The sequence below is a fragment of the Prionailurus viverrinus genome, chromosome D2 (assembly GCF_022837055.1).
Source record: "Prionailurus viverrinus isolate Anna chromosome D2, UM_Priviv_1.0, whole genome shotgun sequence".
Classification (NCBI taxonomy): Eukaryota; Metazoa; Chordata; class Mammalia; order Carnivora; family Felidae; genus Prionailurus; species Prionailurus viverrinus.
Genome location: NC_062571.1, coordinates 49048098 through 49071197, shown reverse-complemented (window position 1 = coordinate 49071197; position 23100 = coordinate 49048098). Strand labels below are relative to the sequence as shown.

Here is a 23100-nt window from a genome sequence, read left to right as displayed (position 1 = left end):
TTTCCAAGTGCTGGAAAGAAAGAACTGTCAACTCAGAATTCTATATCCAGTGAAAATATCCTTCAGGAAAAGGGGGAAATCAAGACATTCTCAGATAAAGGAAAACCAAGAGAATATGTCACTAGCAGACCTTCCCTAAAAGAATGACTAATAAATAAATGTCACTAAACAGAAAGAAAATGATAGGAAAAGGAATATGGAAACAGCAGGAAGAAAAAACAGAAAGAGCAAATATATGAGTAAATGAAATAGACTTTCCTTCTCTTGAATTTCCTAAATTATGACTGGCAAAGCAAAATGTGTAATGATGTCTAATGCAACTCTCAATGTATATAAGGTAAAAGGACATAAAGGGAGAAAACGTTTCTATACTTCACTCAAACTATTAAAATGTCATCACCTGTAGACTGAAAAGTTATGTGTGTATAATATGATACCCAAGCAATGACTTAAAAAACTATATATAAGAAAATACACAAAAAAAGCAGCATGGAAGGGGCACCTGGGTGGCTCAGTTAAGTGTCTGACTCTTGATTTCGGCTTAGGTCACGATCTCATAATCATGAGATCCAGCCTTGCGTCAGGCTCCACACTGAGCATGGGACCTGCTTGGGATTCTCTCTCTTCCTCTCTCTCCGCACCTCCCCCACTAGCCTGTGTGCAAAAATAAATTAATAAATTAAAAATAAATTAATTAAAAATTAATTAATTGATTGATTAATTAAAATTAATTAATTAAAAATTAATTAATTAATTAATTAATTAAAATAAATAAATAAATTAAAAATTAATTAATTAATTAAAGAAAAAGAGTCCTGGAAGTCAAACTGGAGTTTTTTTTAAATGTTTGAGTCATCTACAGAAAGTGAATAAAAAGGAAAACAAAAAGTAGAACTATTAGAGAACAAAATATAAAATGGCAGACCTAAGCCCTAATATATCAATAATTATTATAAATGTGAACAGTCTAAACCCACCACAAATCAGTCAATCAACTGTAGAATGAGTGAGTTCAGCAAAGTCAAAGATAAATGCACAAAAATCAGCTATATTTTTATATACTAGCAATGAACGTGTGGAAACCAAAATCACAAATACAACACACTTTATAATAACTCCCCCCAAAAATGAGACACTTCAGTGTAAATCTAACAGAACACGTACAGGACTTGTACTCTGAAAACTACAAAACACAAATGAAAGAAATAAAAGCTGATCTAAATAAATGGAGAGACACTGTTCGTGGATTGAAAAAAGATGTCGACTTTCCCCAAATTCTAAACAAGATTAATGAAATTCCTATCAAAATTCCAGCAAGAATTTTTGTAGCTACAGACAAACGTATTTAAAAAAATGTGTAAGAGGGCTCCTGGGTGGCTCAGTCAGTTAAGCCTCGGACTCTTGGTTTCAGCTTAGGTCATGATCCCATGGTTCAGGAGTTCGAGCCCCACATTGGGCTCTGTGCTGTCAGTGTGGAGCCTGCTTGGGATTCTCTCTCTCTCTCTCTCTCTCTCAATAAACTTTTAAAAATTTTAAGAAAACGGGAGCCTGTGTGGTTCAGTGGTTAAGCGGCCAACTTCAGCTCAGGTCATGATCTTGTGGTTCATGGGTTCAAGCCCTGTGACAGGTTCTGTGCTGACAACTCAGACCCTGGAGCCTGCTTTGGATTCTGTGTCTCCCTCTCTCTCTTCTCCCCCACTCATTCTCTCTCTCTCTGTCTCAAAAATAAACACTAAAAAATTCATTAAAAATTTAAGACAATATACAAGAAATGGAAAGGAGCTAGAATAACTGAAACAATTTTAAAAACTAAGAATAAAGTGGGAGAATTTACAGATGATAGAGCTTTATTATTCAAGGATATATTGTATTTTCAGAGGGATAGACACAGAGATCAGTGGAACAGGATAAAAAGTCAAAACACAGGCTCCCAGAATAGAGCTAACACATTTCTGACAAAACTGAAAAGCGGTTCAGTGGAGGGAGGGTAGCCGACGACATCACTACAGGAGCGGTTGGACAGCCAGAGGCAAACAAACCGACCTCAACCCAAACTTCACCCCTTATACAAATTTCCCTCCAGATGCATCATGGATTTAAATGAGAAGCTAAAACTGTGAAACATTTAGAAAATAACATAGGAAAAAGATCAGCGTCCAGAGCGTGGTGAAGTCTCCTTAGACATGACGCCGAAAGCATGATCCAAAACAGGAAAAAAAAAAAAAAATCAATAAACTCGAACTCTGAAAACTCCACAGTAATAATGAATTTTAAAATTCTGGTTAGAAAATGGGCAAGACAAGATATTTTTTTAAATTTATTTCTAGAGAGACAGAGATAGGGTGAGGTGTGGGGAGGGGCAGGGAGAAAGGGAAAGAGAGAATCCCAAGCAGGCTCCGCACTGTCAGCCCACCCCAATGTGGGACTCGAACCCACAAAACCATGAGATCATGACCTAGGCCGAAACCAAGAGTCAGCCACTTAACCGATTGAGCCACCCAGGCACTTGAAAGATAAGATATTTAAAAAACTAAACACACACTTACCATACGAAACATTCTGTTACTCCCAGGCATTCATCCCAGAGAAATGAAAGTTTACGTCCATACAAAACCTATACGTGATTGTTCATAGCAGCTTTGTCTGGAATAGTCAAAAACTGGCAACAACCCAAATGTCCTTCAACCAGTGAAGGGTCAAACTGTGGAACACCCATTCCATGGAATATTACTCAACAAATAAAAAGAATGAACTATTGCTACACAGACAATGCAGATGGATCGCAAGGGCATCGTGAAACAAAATCAACCCCCAGAGTGCATTTGCTGTGTGATTCCATTTATACAATATTCTCGAAATAACAAAATTATAAAAATGGAAAATGGTGGTTGTCGGGGGTTAGAAATGGTGGGGCAGAGGGGAGTAGATATGACAACAGGGGTTCAGCATGAGGTTGATGTGTGTGGTGATGAATTAGGCTGTATCTTGAGTGATCTGGTGGTTCCGTGAATCATTTTGACACACGGGACAAAATGGCATAGAACAACAAACACATGTGGTACCAATGTCAGCCTCCTGACCTTGAGTAGGTAAGATGTAACCATTACGGGACACTGCATGAAGGGTTCAAAGAACCTAATTATGTTATCTTAGCAACTTCCAGTGAATTTATAATTATTTCAAAATTAAAAAGTCAGAAAATGCACAAAATAAAAACCACAACAAAGATGGGTTGAAAATGAGGGAGGGGCAAAATTATAATAAGTAGACTATTACACAAAAGAAACAGGGTTAGTTTATATCGAAACCAGGTAAAGTGAAATTCAAGGGCAAAATCTTTAAATTGAGACAGTTAATGATAAAGCACCAATAATAAAAAATATGCTCCATAATGTATAAGAGTCATTAAACCTTTTGTACCAAACAACCCAGGAGTAAAATTACAAAATGAAATAAAACTTTATGGAAACACTTTTAAGGCCTTTACAAAGCAGCTCAAGTCAGAGCAGAATATTGTAATATGTTTCTTTCAGTTCAGGTGTAGAAGACTTTAGTAATATAATCAGGAAACTTGATTTTGTGACTATACAGAAAGATATCTGCCACAGCCCTACAGGGAATTATTTTTTTCTTATTCCATATTTCCTATTTATTTTTTTAATGTTTACTTGTTTTTGACAGAGAGAGAGACAGAGAGTGAGCAGAGGAAGGGCAGAGAGAGAAGGAGACACAGAATTGGAAGCAGGCTCCAGACTTTGAGCTGTCAGCACAGAACCTGATGTGGGACTCGAACCCACAAGCTGTGAGATCATGACCTGAGCCGAAGTCAGACGCTTAACCGACTGAGCCACCCAAGCGCCCCATAGTTCCTATTTATAAAAGCAAACCATGTAATGAATTACAAACAAATATTCAATGAATTTCCAGAAGCAGGGGCTGCACAAGATGTTTATAGTCATTATTCAATAAAGCCAAATACAACCAAAAGATGATAAAAATATCCATTTGAAAATTCAAAAATCATCTCTGAACTACGCCCTGCATCAAAGAGGAAATTACATGCAGGATAGATTACCTATAATCAATGAAAAGGAAACTCTTTCATATCAATATCTGTGTTCTACATCTGAAACCATATTCAAGGACATTGTTTGGCTTTGAATATTTTTGTAGGTTTCAAAAGCCGACTAAAAATAGCTGAACCAACCACAAAATAAAATTCTGTATTGGTATAAAAACATCTGGAAGGGAACACACGAAACTCTAACAATTGTCTCTGTGGAGGAAGCTGAGGTTGAAACTGATAGCCGAGGAAGACTTTAGCTAATCTCTAATGTTTGAAGTTCAACCCTGGCTACATCCGTTACTTATACAACTAATCTTTAGTTTTTTTTAAATAAGAGAAAAGTGATCGATAAATACATTGAACACCTAATTTGGGAATTTAAAAATAAAAGACTAAACAAAAACTTACAAAGAATACATAAAGGAAGTCATGGGTGATAGGGGCAGATAGATGAGTATACTTCCCGGTGAGGCCACTTGAGTGACACTCAGAACTGTCCCTGAGAAATGACACATTTTAGTTTCCCACATGGGGGCCATGTCAGAGGCATTCATGCCGCACTTTCTAAGTACCTCGAAGACATGCTGGGACTGCAGCCAAGTCAGGCAAACAGCTGGCTGGGTGCCCGTCTCCCCAGGGTATTCTTAGAACCTGTGGCTGAGTCCTCGGGGCCTGGTATCTATTGTGGCCCAGAACCAGAATGGCTGGACTGCCTTCTCCGTCCTTAGACCAGTACAGTCCAGGGGTTATGCAGAGGCCGAGAGAAAGAGATCAGGCACATGGGCAGCTAAGATCAGGTCTCTTTGACCTTAAAAGAAAATCCGACTGCCTTTCTGCAAGTCCCTAAGAAGTGGGAAAACCCCAGAGGCCTCCACTGACATAATTCATACATTACTTAATAGTCAGTTGTCAATTACAAAAATCACCTGGGTGGCTCAGTGGGTTAAGCGTCTGACTCTTGGCTTCGGCTCAGGTCATGATCTCACAGTTCGTGAGTTCGAGCCCCCCACTGGCAGTTCAGAGCTTCCTTGGGATTCTCTCTCTCCTTCTCTCTCGGCCCCTCTTCCACTCGCATTGTCTCTGTCTCCCTCAAATGAATGAACTTTTAAAAAATTTTTAAACTTAAAAAAGTCAGTTGTCAATCAAATGCTTTTGTACCGAACCACGTTCAGTGGAATACAAATCTCTCACAAAGAAGATAGCGATTCCTTGGGGAGACTATAGTCAACCTAGCAAGCAGATTGGATGCAGAGCAGAAATGGAAACCCCCTGGAAAGGAAATGGGGATATAGAATGTATGGAGGGGATGGGGGGGCTGGCTTTCCAGAACACAGACCCCCGGGGCCATCAGAATCAGCCAGGAACTGGACTATCACACGGAATGAGGCATAAGATAACACCTGTAAGAAAATGTCCATTGAAAAGCCTGAACCCTGTATTAGTGTGGGGGTGATTATTCCTCAAAGTGTGTATGTGTGTGCACGTGCTTTATACCCACTGTATACATATATGTATACTTTTTACTTACGTTTTCCCACTTAATAGTAGATTTTGATCATCTTTCCCGTCGCAAAGATATAGCTCTAGCTCACCCTGCCTCAACTTCTAGGAGGATTAGGAGTTCACTCCATGGCCGAGTCATCAGGTCTGTATTTCCTGGTTTACGGTGCAGTCCAGAGTCAGTGAAGATTCCCAGTGCACTGAGCACTCAGGCTCAGGGCCTGAGGGCACATCTTCCTTCTCCTCCGCACACAGGCTGAACAAAGGGAAGTTCAGCAGGGCATTAGAAGAGCCCCCAAAGTCCTTCTTTCCAACCCTGCCTTCTGCACGGCCCCCAGCACCCCCAGCCCTGCCACTCTAAGCTGGGTGGCCCTTCCTTCCCAGTGCCAAATCCTGGAAAATTGGAAATTGCCGGTTCCAAAGTCCTCGGTTTCTTTTCAACCCAAACTTCTTTTATATCTCGAGACGATGTATGACACATTTTTAGTCCTCCAGTCCCTTTGCAAACTTTTTCAATTTCTTCGTCTCAAGGGTAAACACATGGACCTAACTCACACACTGTGAAACGAGAAAAAATGCATTCCTAAAGCCAGATGGGAAGACAGAAGAACTTATTCAGAGACTCCTACCCATGACAGGCCACGCTACAAGTGGAGAATCTTAAGGACTTGGGTAACAGAAAGAGCAGAGGGTGGAAGCAGGCACATTCATTCGACAGGTATTTGTAGAGCACCTTCTGGGCACCAGGGTTCTGCCAAGTGGCAGGGGACGAAGTGAGAGGGACAGCCAGGTGCCAGAAGGTACAAGAGCCCGCGTGGCCCATTCCTTCTGTGGTGTTAGGGTCTCCTGGACAACTGTGTATGAGTGGCCCTAGTCACGTGACAGTCGGTGTCCCTGACCAGAGTTTGCAGCACCGCCAGCAGCAGGCGCCACCCTGGTCCCTCTGTACAGAGCAGGAGGAGTTACCACAGAGGTGAAGCACCTGGCCAGAAGAAAAAGCTCTGACAAGCACGAAATTCCAGTAAAACTCAATTCTTAAATAAAGTTATCAGATCAGAAATCCAAACAGTGAGCACTTAAGAGCAAGGAGGTGCATAAAATGAGAAAGTGCTGTACTCGGCACTCTTTTGGATGGGTAAGAGTTATGGCTGTTGTCCTTTTAGTGCCTGGGAAGGGTTATAAATAGCAATGGAAAAAGGGATTTTCCCATATGCTCTTTCAAATACACGCACGCACACACACACACACACACTCACACTCACACATTTTAACACCGCGCTGTATTTTTCAGATGGTTTCAAAATTTTAAACAAATGAATAACTCAGATGGAGATATTGAATGCGCCAGGTCTGAACTCAGCAATGAGTTACACCAAAGAGCTAAAAGCATGGCTGTGTGAAGCAACCTCAAGACACAAACCAGGACTCTGACTCTTGAAGGAAGAGAGGGTTCCCATGGAGAAGTCTTGTTTCACTCGTTGCACAGAGCACCCAGATGCAGGATTATGACTATTGACCCTTCCCGGTGTGCCCGGATGGCTCCTTCCCTGGGCGGGGCCGGGTGCCCAGCGAGGGTGAGAAAGGGCTCCGGAAAGGCAGGAGAGCAGTCTTTCATTTAAGTCTAAACCATAGACAAGGAAAATCAGAACTTTCTCTCTGATTCAGGGGACCACATCTACAGGCTCTTCTTTTCCAGTAAAAGAACAAAACTGAGAGATATTTCAGGATTCCGTAGCCATGATGTCTTCTACCTACAAATGATTAATTCTTGTCCTGGCAGTGACCAAAGGGAACCTGCTTCTAAGCAATGCTGCCACATGAACAGAACCAAGAGGGAAGATCAGGAAAAGGTGTTCTCTTGCCCCAAGGCTGCTACAGAGGCTGTTCGGAGGGCATTTGCAACAGTACAAACAGAAATGTGTATTTCTGGATCCATTTGTTTATTTATTCTTCATTCAGTAGCTACTTACTAAGCACATTGGGCACTAAGAGCTAGGGAAGGGGCAAAAATTAACACATTTCGCAAATATATCTTGAACACTTAGGTTGTGCCAGGCTCTGTACTAGGTTCTGGGGATGGGTGATGAGTAAGATCAAAGAACTCCCTTCCTTTACAGAGCCTACGTTTTGCTGGCAGGCAGACAACTGGCAGGCAAACACAGAACGAAGCAAGATAATGACCACGAAGGAAGTGACGACTGAGAAGGACAATGAGGTAGACATTTTCTGGAAAAGGCTAATTTGAAAGGATGACTTTTTTCACTAAAGTTTGAAGGCTGACAAGGAAGTAATTACATAAAGAGCCAGAATGACTACTTCAGCCCAAGGGACGGCGAAAAGTGGGGAAGATCACATGGTGTTCACAGTACTAAAGGGACCCACATACTGATCCCTTCCAAGTCGGTCAGATAACAGACTCAACAGCAGTAGAATGATTTTTGACATTAAGGCACATTGAAAATGGATAGAACCTTCCCAGGAGAAGATGGAGGTGTCCACGCCCCTCCTGGCAGATGAGGGTACAGATTCGGTGGTGGTGATGGTCCAAGGTGCCACAGTCAGTTCCTCTGGGCTTGATAAGGTGAGGACACTAAGGAATAAAAAACACTGCTGTGTTGGAGTAGTTAGCACAGACTTAAGAAGAAAAAACTTTCCTGATAGGCAGAACCAATGTTGCATTACCTTGCAACAAATTTGTTCAATTGCCAAAACATGGCCCCATTTATGATGAAATTTAGAATTCTAGTTCTACTGAGTTTTATGCTATTTATGGTTCTATGCCTGCCAAAGAAATGGTTTTCAACTTGAAATGTGATCCTGTGGTTTCACTTAGAGCTAGTGCTCTAGCATCTAACGTATTTAGTCCTCATGGCCGTGTATTAATGCTTTAACGTATTTAGTCCTCATGGCCGTATGTTAATGCTTTAACGTATTTAGTCCTCATGGCCATATATTAAGGTTAGCTGGATTTAAAATCCTGACAGACAAATGCAATCATGGAATGTTAAAAAATACAAACCTATTTCTAAACTAGCAGCCTACGTATTTTGCTTGGTGCCCAGATGGGGAGCACGTTTTAACTGCCATGCATGCTCCCAGGTTGTATGTTAATAATGGGTACAAGCTTTGGCATTATGCCAGCCCTGTCCTGGCAGCCGTTTTGAGACAGGCTATTTCCAGCAAAAACAATAGCTTACGAGGCAGTTAAAAGTGATGTACCCAATGAAGAATCTAAATTTGCAGTGGTTGATCGATTTTCGGGTTTAAGAAGCAAACCAGTCACCAATTCCAAGCTCTCTGAGGAGACACCACTGCTGAATTAGAAGTCACAACCAGGAAATGATAAGCCGTTATCAAAAGCAGCTCTTAAAAATCAAAGGAAATATGAGGCAAAGAGAGCTGCAAAGCAGAAAGAAAGAAGTGACAAGAACCAAGATTTGGCATCGACCCCTACCCCACAGAGCACACCACGAAATACTGTGTATCTGTTCACATCTGGAGACTCTGAGACAGATGACAAATTCAAAAACCAAAGACCTGAAGGCAATAGAGCCCTGAAAGAACAGTCAGCAGCTGAAACCACCGCTAGAAAAACTCTAAGTTGGAGACGTTTAAAGAGATACCATCTTCTCGGGGCGCCTGGGTGGCGCAGTCGGTTAAGCGCCCGACTTCAGCCAGGTCACGATCTTGCGGTCCGTGAGTTCGAGCCCTGCGTCAGGCTCTGGGATGATGGCTCAGAGCCTGGAGCCTGCTTCCGATTCTGTGTCTCCCTCTCTCTCTGCCCCTCCCCCATTCATGCTCTGTCTCTCTCTGTCCCAAAAATAAATAAACGTTGAAAAAAAAAAAAAGAGATACCATCTTCTCCAGAAGCAGGAAGATTTGAAATTGGTTACTTTGAAGATCGACAGAGAGAGCAAGTTGTTAGCATAACAGTGGAAATATATCTTCTGCCTTAAACCCTGTGGAGCACCTGAATTTCCCCTACCCATCATGTACCCATGTTTATTGCTCATCTATAACTCAGCCATTTTCCAGGCTTTGGAATATATGTGAAATTAGTTAATAATGCCCATTAAATTGGCTTTTCCTACCTTTCAATACATGTAGAAAAGAGATGCAAATTTCTTAGCTAAGTTCAACAGACTCTAAGCCAAAAGTCATTATTATTCAGCATCACTTACATAAATGAATAAAGGCATTTAAATTAAAAGAAATACAGCCCATTAGACTGGATAAAAGGAGTCTGTGCAAAAGCAGCAAGGTATACCAAAGTTTGTCTCTGTAACTTTAGAATGAATATTTCTTTCTTTCGAACCTGTATTAACTTACTAAGTTGTTCAGTATAAACTCAATATAGTAATTTTCTGAAAAACTGAATTGCTTTATAGTCCACTTCCTCCTGGAGTCTTTAATATTTCCATTATTGTATTTAAAAAAAAATTTTTTTTAGCGTTTATTTATTTTTGAGACAGAGAGGACAAAGCATGAACGGGGGAGGGTCAGAGAGAGGGAGACACAGAATCTGAAACAGGCTCCAGGCTCTGAGCTGTCAGCACAGAGCCCGACGCGGGGCTCGAACTCACGGACCGCGAGATCATGACCTGGGCCGAAGTCGGACGCTTAACCGACCGAGCCACCCAGGCACCCCTCCATTATTGTATTTTTAAACCAAGACTCAGGCTTTGCTTTGTCCAAGGAGGACCCCCCCCCCACCCCACCAAGAGTCTGAACACATGCCTGGGTGTCATTTCTCCTCACAAAGAGGAATTTATGCAACCTCTTTGGTAGCCTGGAGTGGTCAGAAATGGTGCTGGATGCAGAATTCTGGTGTGCTGAGCCTCTCATTTATTTCTGGATGTGTATTTCTTACCTCCCACAAGCTAAGCCGTATCTAAACTTAGTCAAGATAAAATAAAAAATCTCATGTGCAGTCTGTCAGGAAGGACAATGATAATTTAGGTGAAAGTTTCTAGCAGGTAACGGAACTTTTGAGAACAAGTAAACCTAATTAGAGCAGTAGAACACAGAGAAGAGAATGCGATGTGGCAAGAATAGGATCCAGAGAAACCATTTTGAGAAACCAGAGGGAGGCGGTTCCATTCAGCTCCCTGCCGGTGATGCCCTTTGCACAGGAAGACAGGGGAAGTCACATTTCCCCTCGCTGGCCCTGAACCTGTGTCTAGACCCAGTTGCCCAGCAGAAACAGGTCTCTGTGAATCGTCCAGGATGGCTGACATTTGCCGGGAGGGCACCATCCACCCGGAAAGTGTCACGTCTCTTGTGGTTTTTCTCTGTCCTCAGTCTTTACCTCGAATACAAATTTGAGCTGTTTGCATTGTTGTGGGACACAGAATTTCTCTTTTAATTTTTTTTAGTGTTTATATATTTTTGAGAGAGAGACAGAGCGTGAGCAGGAAAGGGACAGAGAGAGAGGGAGACACAGAATCCAAAGCAGGCTCCGGGCCCCGAGCTGTCAGCACAGAGCCCGACGTGGGGCTCGAACTCACAACAGTGAGATCATGACCGGAGCCGAAATCGGCCGCTTAACCGACTGAGCCACTCAGGCACCCCCAGAATTTCTCTTTTAAACTTCATGTAGCTGATCCTAGGTACAACCACAATCCACACTCTGCCTCCTTCTGGAGAAGGATGCTACTCCCCACTGCGGGCAGCAGGATGCCATCTCAAACTTGGAGAGCGCGCCGTGCTTTTTAACGCTGCATCAAAGGTGACCAGGGAGGAGGCAAAGAGGTAGGCTGATGCCACAAGATACTTTCAGTCTGAGGTCATTAGGAAGTAAATTGTTTCTTAGAGTAACAGCTGCTTGGAGAGGTGGAGATCTCTTCCAAATAGAAAAAGTGATTCTCATGGAGGAAATAAAGGCTCTGAAGGCAACATTTCTCACCATTTCCAAGAAGGGATAATAGAAATAGAGAGCTTCGGGGCACCTGGGTGGCTTAGTCACTTAAGCCGCTGACTTTGGCTCAGGTCATGATCTTGCACGCCGTGAGTTCGAGCCCCACGTCAGGCTCTGTGCTGACAGCTCAGAGCCTGGAGCCTGCTTCAGATTCTGCGTCTCCTTCTCTCTCTGCCCCTCTGCCTCTCATGCTCTCTCTCTGTCTCTCTCAAAAATAAAGAAACATTTTTAAAAAATTATAAAAATAAAAGAAATAAAGGGCTTGATTTTCTTCCTGTATACCTTTCTTTAGAATAACCCACTTGAGCAAGCAATGCCTCTGGTTTCTCTGCCCAGAGTTTAGGAGGAGGGGAGCCAGGCTCCGCATGGAAAACGAAGGGTGGTTTCTGCATGAGGAGAAACAGGCCCTCCTGTGAGGCTTAGAGAAAGTCTCAGCGTTCTTCCTCACACTGCTGTAGCTCTGTGACCCACATCCTTTCCCTAATTCCTTGGAAAAATGCAGGAAAAGCCTTACTTCCCTCAGCTCCTGGAAAACCATCAGAAGTCTGGCTCCTGCAGCCAGGTCCTTTCCCTGAAAGAACCCGATGAAGAGTGTGACTAGGGATATGTGACGTTTATTCTCAGGGATGACACAAGAGATAAAGGAAACATAGGGATAATGGGAGCCTTAAAATCAAGCCAAACATCGTGGGTCCCACTCATGCCTGCATCGGGGAGAGGAGGAGAGAAAAGGCTGTTTCCACCTTTGCTTCTGCTCTGCTCCAGTTCTGAAATCACAGTCACCCAACCTGCATGATTCCTCAGGTTCCCTGGGACCCTGGGGAGGGTATGGGGACCCAGGTAGCATATCTGTCACTCATCCCTCTTGGAATCAGTACCCTATAATCACGGGCCTCCTTGGCACCTGCTTTCTATCCATTCTGTCATTAGAAGCCATCCTTTTGTTCATCTCGATACACAGTTTACAAAGTCTCTTCACAATGTTTACCCAAATCAACTTACTGAGAGGCAACAGTATGAGCACAATATGAGACTCTGCAGACCTAACGAACAGGGCTGGCTCCTGTCTGTCCTCAGGGAGCTTGAGGGCTGGCTCCTGTCTGTCCTCAGGGAGCTTGCAGCCTCGTAGGGGCCATGGGCATGGAAAAATGCTCACAGGTCAACGACAGTGACGTAACCGTACGTTGTAAAATATGTTGTGAAGAAAACAGGACCTAAGACACAAAGTATATTAATTAGTATATTAAATGCAAATGGACACAATTCCCATATCAGGAGGCAGGAGGGGAAATGGGTGTGACCGCCTGAAGCCCTGAAAACCAGGTCTTCTCTGGAGGTGTTGACAACGTGCATGGGAGAGCTTCACCGCAGGTTGGTGGGATGGCCCATCAACAACAACATTAGCGACCTTCACATGTCAGGATGTGTAGGTCTTTCTCCCTGAGTCATTCTGTTGTTCCAGGGAAAGACCCTACGGTCTCCCACCACCGCAGTGGGAGTCTGGGGATATGTCTAAATCAGTTGTGAGCAACTCACTTTATTCCCCTCTTGTCACCCAATTTTCTTATGTGTCCGATGTCTCCATAGATGCAGCCTCCTTGTCCCAGTTTCCTTAGCAAAAGAAATCTCCAGTCTCCTGTGTGGGTGACAGGGGTGGCTCCAAGTGCAAAATGGAAACGTGAGTGTCCTTGTTCAAAAAGCTGGGAACAATGCGTTGCTGCTAGAAGTTCTAACGTAACAAGCTTTTCTTTTCTTCCATGATCTGAATTATTCTGAGATCATTTAGTGATAATGGATCTGAGTTTTTATTATCGTTCACTATTTCAAAAAGCAAGATTAATTTAATGTTAATAAATGTTAATATTAATACTCCTGTATTTCTTTGGCTAAGTGCTACTCCACATATTCCAAGTCTTCCTCGATTTTAAAAATAATTTTTTTTTCAACGTTTATTTATTTTTGGGACAGAGAGAGACAGAGCATGAATGGGGGAGGGGCAGAGAGAGAGGGAGACACAGAATCGGAAACAGGCTCCAGGCTCTGAGCCATCATCCCAGAGCCCGACGCGGGGCTCGAACTCCCGGACCGCGAGATCGTGACCTGGCTGAAGTCGGACGCTCAACCGACTGTGCCACCCAGGTGCCCCCAAGTCTTCCTCGATTTAATTATCAATCATTTTATTTATTTTGCTGGAATAGATTTTCCAGAAATTTGATAGAGTTTTTGACTGGTAAACTTTCTGAGTCCTCAAAGAGCTTTAGAAAAAGCTATTTTCACCTTTGTACTTATTTATTTTTTTCTTGGAAGAGAGTTGTAATTCAAAATCACATACCAATGACTTTGAAAAGATTGCCTCATGGCTTTCAGAAATCCTATCCTGCTTCTGAGAAATTGGATTCCAACCTGATGTTCATTTCTTTCTAGAGAAACTATCTTCTCTTTCACTCAGCTTTGTTGGCCTGTAAGGCACGGTTTTCATCATTAGTTTTCTGAAATGTCACCACCACAGCACATGCATGTGTCATTCCTGTTACATTTGTCCTGCTTAACACTCAGTGGGCTATTTCAATTTAAGGACTCATGTTTTCCTCTCTGAAAAACCGTCTTATTTATTTCTTCCCTTCAAGCCTCTGTTTTGTGTTTCTTTCCTTTTGCAAGTTCATTTAGACAGGATTTGAAACTCTTTGATAAACCTACTGTGTCTTAATGCTTCATTAATATGTTGTGGCTCTTTGTCTTTTGGGGCTACATTTTGGAAGAATTCTTTGTTGCCGCCCTCCAGCTTACAAATTCAAATTGCAGCTCTATCAGTTCTGCTCTTTAACACGCTTTTTTATGTCATTGTTCTTACTTTCTTCTCCAGATCTCTAAGATTTCTGTTTTAATTTATATATAAATTAAATCTCTTCAACATTATTTCATACATCGACATTAATTATACTGATTCTAAAAAATTTCCTGATGCTCTAAACTTTGCTTCCTAAGGCAACATCTTCTTCATATAATTATAATTTCAATGTAATTCTGTTGTAATTTCCTGTTCCTCCGGTGATGCTGATTTTCCCCCAATGTTTGGGGATCTTTGGTTGTGTGGCCATCTTGATGTTCATTTCCTTGTCTGTGGGGTAAATGGACATGTATTTCTTCGGAGTACGATTTGCTTTGTATGTGTGTGTACTGTTAGGCATTTACCTATATGTATTGAATGAATGGCATCAGTCTTCTCAGGTAGGCAGTGTAAGTATTTAGGTATTTTTAGTGGTTGGACTAAGCAGGAATGCCAATACTAACTCTGACTTTGAGTAAATTATTTGGCTTGTCCAAGCTTCAACTTTTTTTTTTTTTTTTTTGAGGTGAAGGGGCAAAGGAAGATGTTGAGAAAGAATCCTAAGCAGGCTCCGTGCCCAGCACGGGGTCTGACATGAGGCTCCATTCCGTGACCACGAGATCATGACCAGAGTTGAAATCAAGAGTCAGACACTTAACCAACTGAGCCACCCAGGCACACCGCAGGCTTCAACTTTCTAATCAAGAAAATGAGTATAGCGCAATAAGGCAAGGAGTAAGCATGACCTTGCAAATTTATAATACAGCGCCTGGCATATCGAAAATAATAATACAGATATTAACTGCTGTTTTGTTGGTTCAAATCAGAACCCAGAGGTGGAGAAATTGATACCTGAAGAAATGAGTCAGCTGTGGGAAAATTGGTGATGTGATGGGTTTCGATCCAGGAAATTTCCCAGTGCCTTTGCTCACTGTCTCCTCACAGAAATCTTCCACTCGACCCATGCCCTCTATCCTGAAAGTTCAGATGGGAGGAACACCACACATCCCCTCAGTATGGAGTTGAGCACACGAGGCCAGGCCTGGGCCGGAGGAGAACCCTATAACCGTTGAGCATTTGCAGCTTTCTACTGAGGATGGGAACCCACAGTGCCCTTTGGGGTTTCCATCCTCTAGGCCCATCTGTTCTGGGTTTTTTATTTTGATTTCCACTGATAGCTCTTGAGGACAGCTGAACATCTTCTTTCCGCCCAAGAACTGAGGAAAGCAAACCGTAGCCAAAACCAGCAGCTGTTGGTTTGTTTAATAAGGAAAATATCTCCCAGAGCTGCCAAGGATACATGATAGAAAGGGATCGAAGAAGCTCGAGGTTCTTTTCCCAAGACAAAAAGCAGATTTGAGCACACACACGAAAATATTCACATTGCTCACTTCCACCCCCAGATTCTGCATAGGAGACCCCTGACTCATTTTTTTAGGGATGCTGCCCAGACATTTGTTGTGGACTGTCAGTCCATAAATACATTTCAAGTTGTGGCTGCTTGTCTGTGCTCTCTCTACATGGTCCAAAAGCTCCTTGGAGCGGAGGTCCCAGGGTATCTGATAGCTGGAGAAGTCCTGCATCCAACCAGGAACATCTTTCTCCCTTGCCAGGCTAGCCAACATTCCTGCCTCTTAGGTCTGCAATCAGGCTGTGAGCACAGACTGGGTGCCAATCTGTGGGCAATGAGTTTATCCAAGCATGGAGAGGGGACGCAGTGACCTTGAATGTCAATTAATGCTACCTGATAGCATTCAGCTACAGTCCTGACAGATGAGAAACTGGGGCAGGCCAAGTCATTCCCCGCCCACTCTTCACATTCCAGTCCTCCTTTTTCCCCTGTTCTTAGTGCCCCCCATAAGATTTAGTTAAGCCAAATTGCACCCCCACACACCCCCTGCCTAGATTTCCCCCTCCAGCTGAGCCACCGAGAGGCTGACTGACTGCTGGGGGGAGCACACTTCCCTCTCTCCCAGTGCTGGAAGGAGAGGAAGAGTCCAGCTGAGATTTCTTCTTCTTAAGTGCTTCCAGCCTAGCCTGTCGGAATGGAGCAAGTCTGAAAACCAGGGTGAATATGGGTCAAAAGGGAAAAGACCGCTTCCATAAGCATCAACAAAACTCCTGGAGTTGGTGCCTTGCTGCTTCTAGATCAGCTCTTACTCAAGACTAGCCTTGCAGTGGGTCAAGAACAGATCCTGAATCAAGGATGAGGAGGGAGCATCGGGACTGGGTCTCACACCAGACCCGGCCAGCCTGACTTGTGACTTTTTTGGCTGGGTTCTGCGTGCCAGAGGCCAGCTTGTTCCCCGTGCAATGCTGTGTGACCGTCCTTCCTGCTGTGCCCTCAACTCTATTCCCTGGAATTAGGTCTTGTCCAACTCTTTTCCCTCTTCAGGAGGGATATTCCTGATGACGGCCAGAGCTTTGCATTGTGCCAGTGACGACTTCAGGGTAGCAACAATAAACTTTCTCCTTGCTCCTTCTGTTCAGGCACCCCCCACCTGCCCACACCTAGACAGTTTTGACAGTTGCTTAAACTGGACCAAGAGTTTCCACTTCATATCAGTGGCATAGAGCAGAGGAAAGAGCTATAGGGTCAGGGTTTTGTCAAAGTTGTGGCTCTACACTTACTATGTGACCTTGAGCAGGTCATTAACCTCATGGAACCCTACCTTCCTCATCAGCAAATGGCAGAACAGAAACTATTGTGGGGGCTTCCATGTACAAGGAGCTCTATGTTGACTAGTTCTCTTGCCCCTCCTGGCCCTTGTCTGACAGGTTGGAGGAAAGGATGTCCCTCCTCCTCTTCCTGGCATTTTCCTGAGTCCTAACATCCCAGCCAATTGCCTGTTCTGGCCTGGACCTCTGCTCCTCTACTCTCAGCAAACCACTCTGTGGTGTTGGGATGGCTCCCGTTATCTATGGTGCTCTCCTAACCCCATCTCGACAGGATCGAACCCAGTCTCTCCTGCTCTCCCAGCTGAATAAGATCACAACAGAAATCACTGCCCAGGTTTGGGCTCCACCTTATTGCAGTGTCTGCCCAATACTGGGGCAGCCGTGGCTGTGGGCTCTCCAGTGATGGGGACCAGGGCATATGAAGTCTGCTTCTCAAGAGCGCCTGTATGTGTATTTCACAATTTCACATCCAGTGGCTTGCTGGATTAACAAGAGTTAGGAGGCATGCAATAAAGTCAACAGCCTTGGATTGGGACTTCACACAGGTTACCCAAGCACTTCAGCGTGAGAGTCACCCTCGAAACCATTCCTTCCATTGTGTCTTCTATCTTCGAGAAGGTACAAGGCACCAATTTCCACTCATTGCCAAAGCCAGAGCCTGGGCTTCACCTTTGATCACTGCCTCTCCCTCACCCTGTCCACACAACCAATCTCTATATCCAACCAATCTCTACATCTCCATCCAACCAACGTCTACATCCTATCAATCCTGCATCCTCCAAATCTTGGGTTTTTTTACGTGTCTCTACATCCACTGCTCCATCTTGATTCAGGCCAACATCATCTCTTGTAGTCTTTTCAAACACAAACATGGTCACCATCCTCCTGTACAAAACATTATTCAATGTCTGGCCATTGCTCTGTGGTAAAAAATAAACCCTTCATACAACTTCCAAGCCTTTGCACATTCGACCATTCCCTGCCTCCCCAGCCCCATGCACACCTCTCCCCACATCATGTCTCGTGCCCAGATGCCAGAAAGCATTTCAGCTCAGTGTTCAGAGCAGATTGTCTTATGCTATTGGAATTTCACCAATGCCATTGCCACTGCCTGTAAGATCTCACACCACAATGACCTTCTCCCAGCCTGAGTAACTCCTACTCATCCCATGGGCCTCAACTCCAATATCATCTTTTCCAGAAATCTCTTCTCACATCTTCCCAATTGGGTTAAGTGTCTCCCCTCCCAACCAGTATGTTCCCTTCATTCCCTTTAATGGTAATTGGTATTCTGCATGGAAACTGCTGGTTTTATTGTCTGTGTTCAACACGAGACTAAGAACCTTCAGATGGCAGGGATGGTGTCTCTCCTTTTCCATGTGGTATCACCTCATCCCGAGCAGGGCACAGCCCAGGCCAAGCAGACACTCGGTAATTCTCTAATGGGTACATTCTCCTTCTCTAGAATTAAATTTGCCGAAGGCGTAGATAAGACTGTTCCATGTGAATAGTCAGATGGTTCAGAATACATCTGAATCCAACATATGAGGCTGATTTGGGACCTGGACCAGAAAAGGGACATTTGTGGGAAAACTGGTAAAATCCGCATAAGGCTTATAGATTAGACTAGCATCACATCGAGTTAATCTCCTGACTTTGGTCATTGGTCTCATGTTACATGAGACTCTAACATCTGAGAAATTTGGGCAAAAGGTACACAGAAAGGCTTTGCACTCTTTGTGTGCCATTCTTTGTACATAAAAATTATATCAAAATAGAAGTTTTAAAATGTAAGCAAAATAAAAGTGTGGATTAGCGGGAAGAATGAGGACCAACTTCAGGATTCCACTGGAACTTACTTTTCTTAGTAAATTCAACACCAGTGTTCTTTTCCTTCTGCTTTTCTCTTTCCTGTAGAATCTGCCGGGTAAGGCACGGGGAAGGAGTCTTATTCCTGCGTATCTGCATGAAAAGGCTGTGGGTCTTGAAGATGCTGTGGTGTGAACGTCAGCCTCCAAAGCCCTGCTCGGTGCCATCAGACTAGCCTGCCAGTTTACTGCCACGCTTCCCATCCGCAGAGTGGAAAAGTGCCGACTCAAGCTCACTGCACGGAGGCAGGGCAAATGACTCCACCAGACTTGGCTAAACACTGGAGCTGCTTCCTACAGAGCCGGCTTAGCTTTTAACCTTCCGAGAAGGGCAGCGCCTGAAACGTCCATGGGAATGGATTTCACAAACAGGGAAGAACACCCGGAAAGAGAGAGCCCCGCGCAGCATGTCTACAGCCCAGCCCCAACCCAGAGCTCCAGCCCCTGCCTTTCATCCTCAGGCCAACATGGGTCACCCTCCGCCTCATCTTCAGGGCGCAGATGGGGCTGTCTGAGCCCGGGTTGCAGCCTTTCTTTCAGATGTTAGGAGTGGGGAGGGGTGGCAGGTGAAACTCCAGGCCCGGTTCATCAGCTCGAGACTTAAAGCTGAGAAAACATCCCCTGCAGGCCTCAGTCAGGCCCGGCGCCCTCCACGAGCACAGCGAGGTCCCGCTGCTCTCCCCCATGAGAGGAGCCACAGAAGAGACGCGATCGCCTTTGCTCCAATAACCATAGAGCCACTTGTGTTCAGAGGCAAGAGACCCAGAGCTTACCCACCCAGGTCCCGGAGAAGGGGAGCCTGCCCTGGCTTGGGCATCCGGGTCCCCGCTTGCCCCTATGGCTGCCCCGAGGCTGTTAAAATAGAATCAAATGAAATCTGTCCCCTCCAACTTCCACCTAAAGATCAAAGTTCTACCCTATGGTGATTACACAGAACTGGTTTGTTTTCTCTACTATGTTGTACTTCTTTACACATCTGGAGACAGCAATCTTTTTCCACCCAAGTCTTCTTTTTCTTTTTTGTCCCCCCAGATAAGCAGCCTGTTTGCATTAGACAGTTTTTCCACTCACCTCCGTGCAGCATGGTTTCTAGATTCCTCAAAATGTTCATCACTGTCTCTTGGATTCGTTTTCAAGGTTCTTTCTATAGTGTAATCGACAGGTGAATTATGAGGTTCCAGACCAAGAAGCCAGCACAGAGGACAGCAGAGTTAGCTCCTCTGATCCACACTCCATCTCTCCATTCATGTAGGCCAAGATGGACTTTGTAGCAATGTATGGGGACGCTGGCTCCCACTGAAGTTACCAGGCACCCGAACTCCAAAACATTCACTAATATTTACACAATTAACTTCCGAATGAAGACGATTACACCTTCATCACTGTTAATTTCATTGCTGAAGTTAACACCGATGTAACTCCTGCCGCCAGGCCTCCCAAAGACATTGGAAGGCCCTCCTAAAGAAGAGTGCCATGGTGGGCCCAGGCATTTTGCCTGGGAGAACACACAAGAAGGGAGTACATCAGCATGGCCCGGCTCACCAGATGAGGCCTCACTCATTCCTAGTGAAGTGGAACAGAGAAGACCCCCAAGCATTGGAACGTGGAGATAAGGCAAGAGGAAGCCAGTCTGTTCCAGAAAGGATGTGAGGGCATGGGAGGGATTCTGGAGGGGAGTGAAGGGCAGCCCTGGGTATTTGGGCACTTGTAAGCCAAATGGAAGCCAGCAGGCCTGTGGGTCTGGAGGAGGGGACTTGGTGACTCGGGCATCCTTCCCCACCTTCATTCCAAGGAGCGAAGACAGGAGCATCACTCTGGCTTGGCCACTCCTCAAAGAAAGAAAGAGAAAGAGATTGAGTGCACAACTCACAAAGGATCTGATTTACTGCTTCTGGAAGAAACACTGAACCTTTTTCATCTTGATAGCATCCAGACTCCCGGAGGGGCATCAATTCACTTCCATGGAGAACAACAACATCTCTGCTCTGGAACTGCAAGCCACAGTCTGCGAGAAGAAACTCCACTTAGGAAAGCGGCACCAAGAAACCACTTGGTGCAAAGACAAAGAAATGCATTAAATTGATCCCTTACACACACATCTCAACCGGGGAGAGTTCTGCTGCGGTGAACTGTCAAAAAGAAAGTCAACGTGCCAGATTTTCTTTCATCCCAAAAGGGAAGTCAGTGAAATGGAGCCCTAGGATTTCACTAGCAGATGCGTCAGCAGCAAATGAACACGAGGTAACCTTGACCCCTCACAGGAGTCTGCAGATTTCAAAGTGTCTGTGCAGATGAGTCAGGTCGGCGATGGCCAGGTGGTTCCATAGTTAAACCATCCACGGATTAGACCGTAGTCGGTCTAAGGTCCGCTGAAGGCAACTTCTGGGTGGTAACAACAATTGGGAGGTTTCGTGTGTGGCCTGTGGTCCCAGGAGGTGTGCGTAGCTTCTTGGCCTGCACGGTCTCATCTCACGTTGGCCCAAAGGCAGGGTGTTTGGCAGATGATCCCCGTCGCTTCTGGTTGAAGTTGTGGCAATTCGTTGTTTTGTCATTTCACTTAAGTCGCTCATCTCTCTCCTTTCCCTGTTAGGTTTTGTTTTCGGTAGTATGCAAAGCATCTCGAAATATAAATCTCAAAGAATTGAGATGAATTATTCTTTGTTTAATGTTTATTGGATTTTGAGAAAGAGAGAGAGAGAGAGCACATGCAAGCGGGGGAGGGACAGAGAGAGAGGTGGGGGACAGAAGATCCGAAGCAAGCTCTGGGTTGATAGCAGACAGCCCGATGCGGGGCTCAGATTCAGGAACCGTGAGATCATGACCCGAGCCAAGGCTGGATGCTCAACTGACTGAGCCACCCAGATGCCCCTAATTATTCTTTAATCAACGGGAAAAGTCACAGTATACTTAATATAAAACAGATGTATATTAATTGAAAACAGGGAGCCTTAAAAAAAGGTAGAACTTTCAAACCAAACCATTCTGAGATGGAAAAAAAACCAGCTAAAGTTTAAGAAATGTTACAAAATTTGAGCAGAGAGTAAGACAACCCTAATAGCTCATGGAGGATTTACGCTGTGCCCGTGACTCTTCTAAACACTTCATCATATGAAATCATTTCATCTGTTTACGTTTCTGTGAGTTATGAATTTTTTTTCTTTTTTTTTTCAACGTTTATTTATTTTTGGGACAGAGAGAGACAGAGCATGAACGGGGGAGGGGCAGAGAGAGAGGGAGACACAGAATCGGAAACAGGCTCCAGGCTCTGAGCCATCAGCCCAGAGCCTGACGCGGGGCTAGAACTCCCGGACCGCGAGATCGTGACCTGGCTGAAGTCGGACGCTTAACCGACTGCGCCACCCAGGCGCCCCTATGAATTTTTAAAAAGAAAAACTTTAGATCCCAAAAGAGTTGTTTTCTCATGGTTACTTTTCCAGTAACTTTAAGAGATAGGATTTGAACCCAGAACCCGCACCCTTAACTATGATACTGCTTCTCCCCTGATATACAGGTACACCTTGGAGATACCTCAGATTTGGTTCCAGACCGCCACAATAAAGGTGGTCAAATGAGTTTTTTAGTTGCCCAGTGCATGTAAAGGTTATGTTTATGCTATACTACGCCGTAGTCTATTAAGTATGCAGTAGCATTGTGTCTAAAACACAATGTACATATCTTAATATAAAAATACTCCTTTGCTGGAGCACCTGGGTGGCTCAGTCTGTTGAGTATCGGACTCTTGATTTTAGCCCAGGACATGATCTCAGGGTCGTGGGCTCAACCCCAGTGTCAGGCTCCACTAAATGCAGAGACTGCTTAAGATTCTCTCTTTCTCTCCCTCATCCACTCTCCCTTGCTCGCCTTCCCTCTTTCTCCAAAAAAGAAATAAATACTTTATTGCCGGAAAAAAAAAATTGCTTAGCATCATCGGAGCTTTCAGCGAGTCATAATCTTTTTGCTGGCCTGGGGCCTTGCCTTGATGTTGACAGCTGCTGACTGATCAAGGTAGTAATTGCTGAAGGTTGGGTAGCTGGAGCAATTTCTTAGAATAAGACAATGAAGGTTGCTACATCAACTGATTCTTCCTGTCACTTGAATGCTTAGGGCCATTGTACAGTGATTAATCGGCCTAATTTCAAGATTTTTGTGTGTCAGGGAAGAGGGAGGCCTGAGGACACAGAGAGAGAGATGGGAGGACAGTCAGTCGGTGGAACAATCAAGAGCACACCCAACATTTATCGAT

At 44.3% G+C, this 23100-nt stretch overlaps 1 long non-coding RNA gene and 1 pseudogene across 1 annotated transcript; one reads left to right on the top strand and one right to left on the bottom strand.

Annotated features, from left to right (window-relative positions):
* Positions 1-8236: 8236 nt before the first annotated feature.
* Positions 8237-11899, top strand: LOC125147605 (eukaryotic translation initiation factor 2A-like; annotated as a pseudogene).
* A 592-nt stretch (positions 11900-12491) lies between these two features.
* Positions 12492-20148, bottom strand: LOC125148409 (uncharacterized). Its single transcript, XR_007145536.1, has 3 exons — positions 19929-20148; positions 18849-19195; positions 12492-12697 (listed from the first exon to the last, which is right to left on the bottom strand). It is a non-coding gene; the product is annotated as an uncharacterized LOC125148409 (long non-coding RNA).
* Between the last annotated feature and the right edge of the window lie 2952 nt (positions 20149-23100).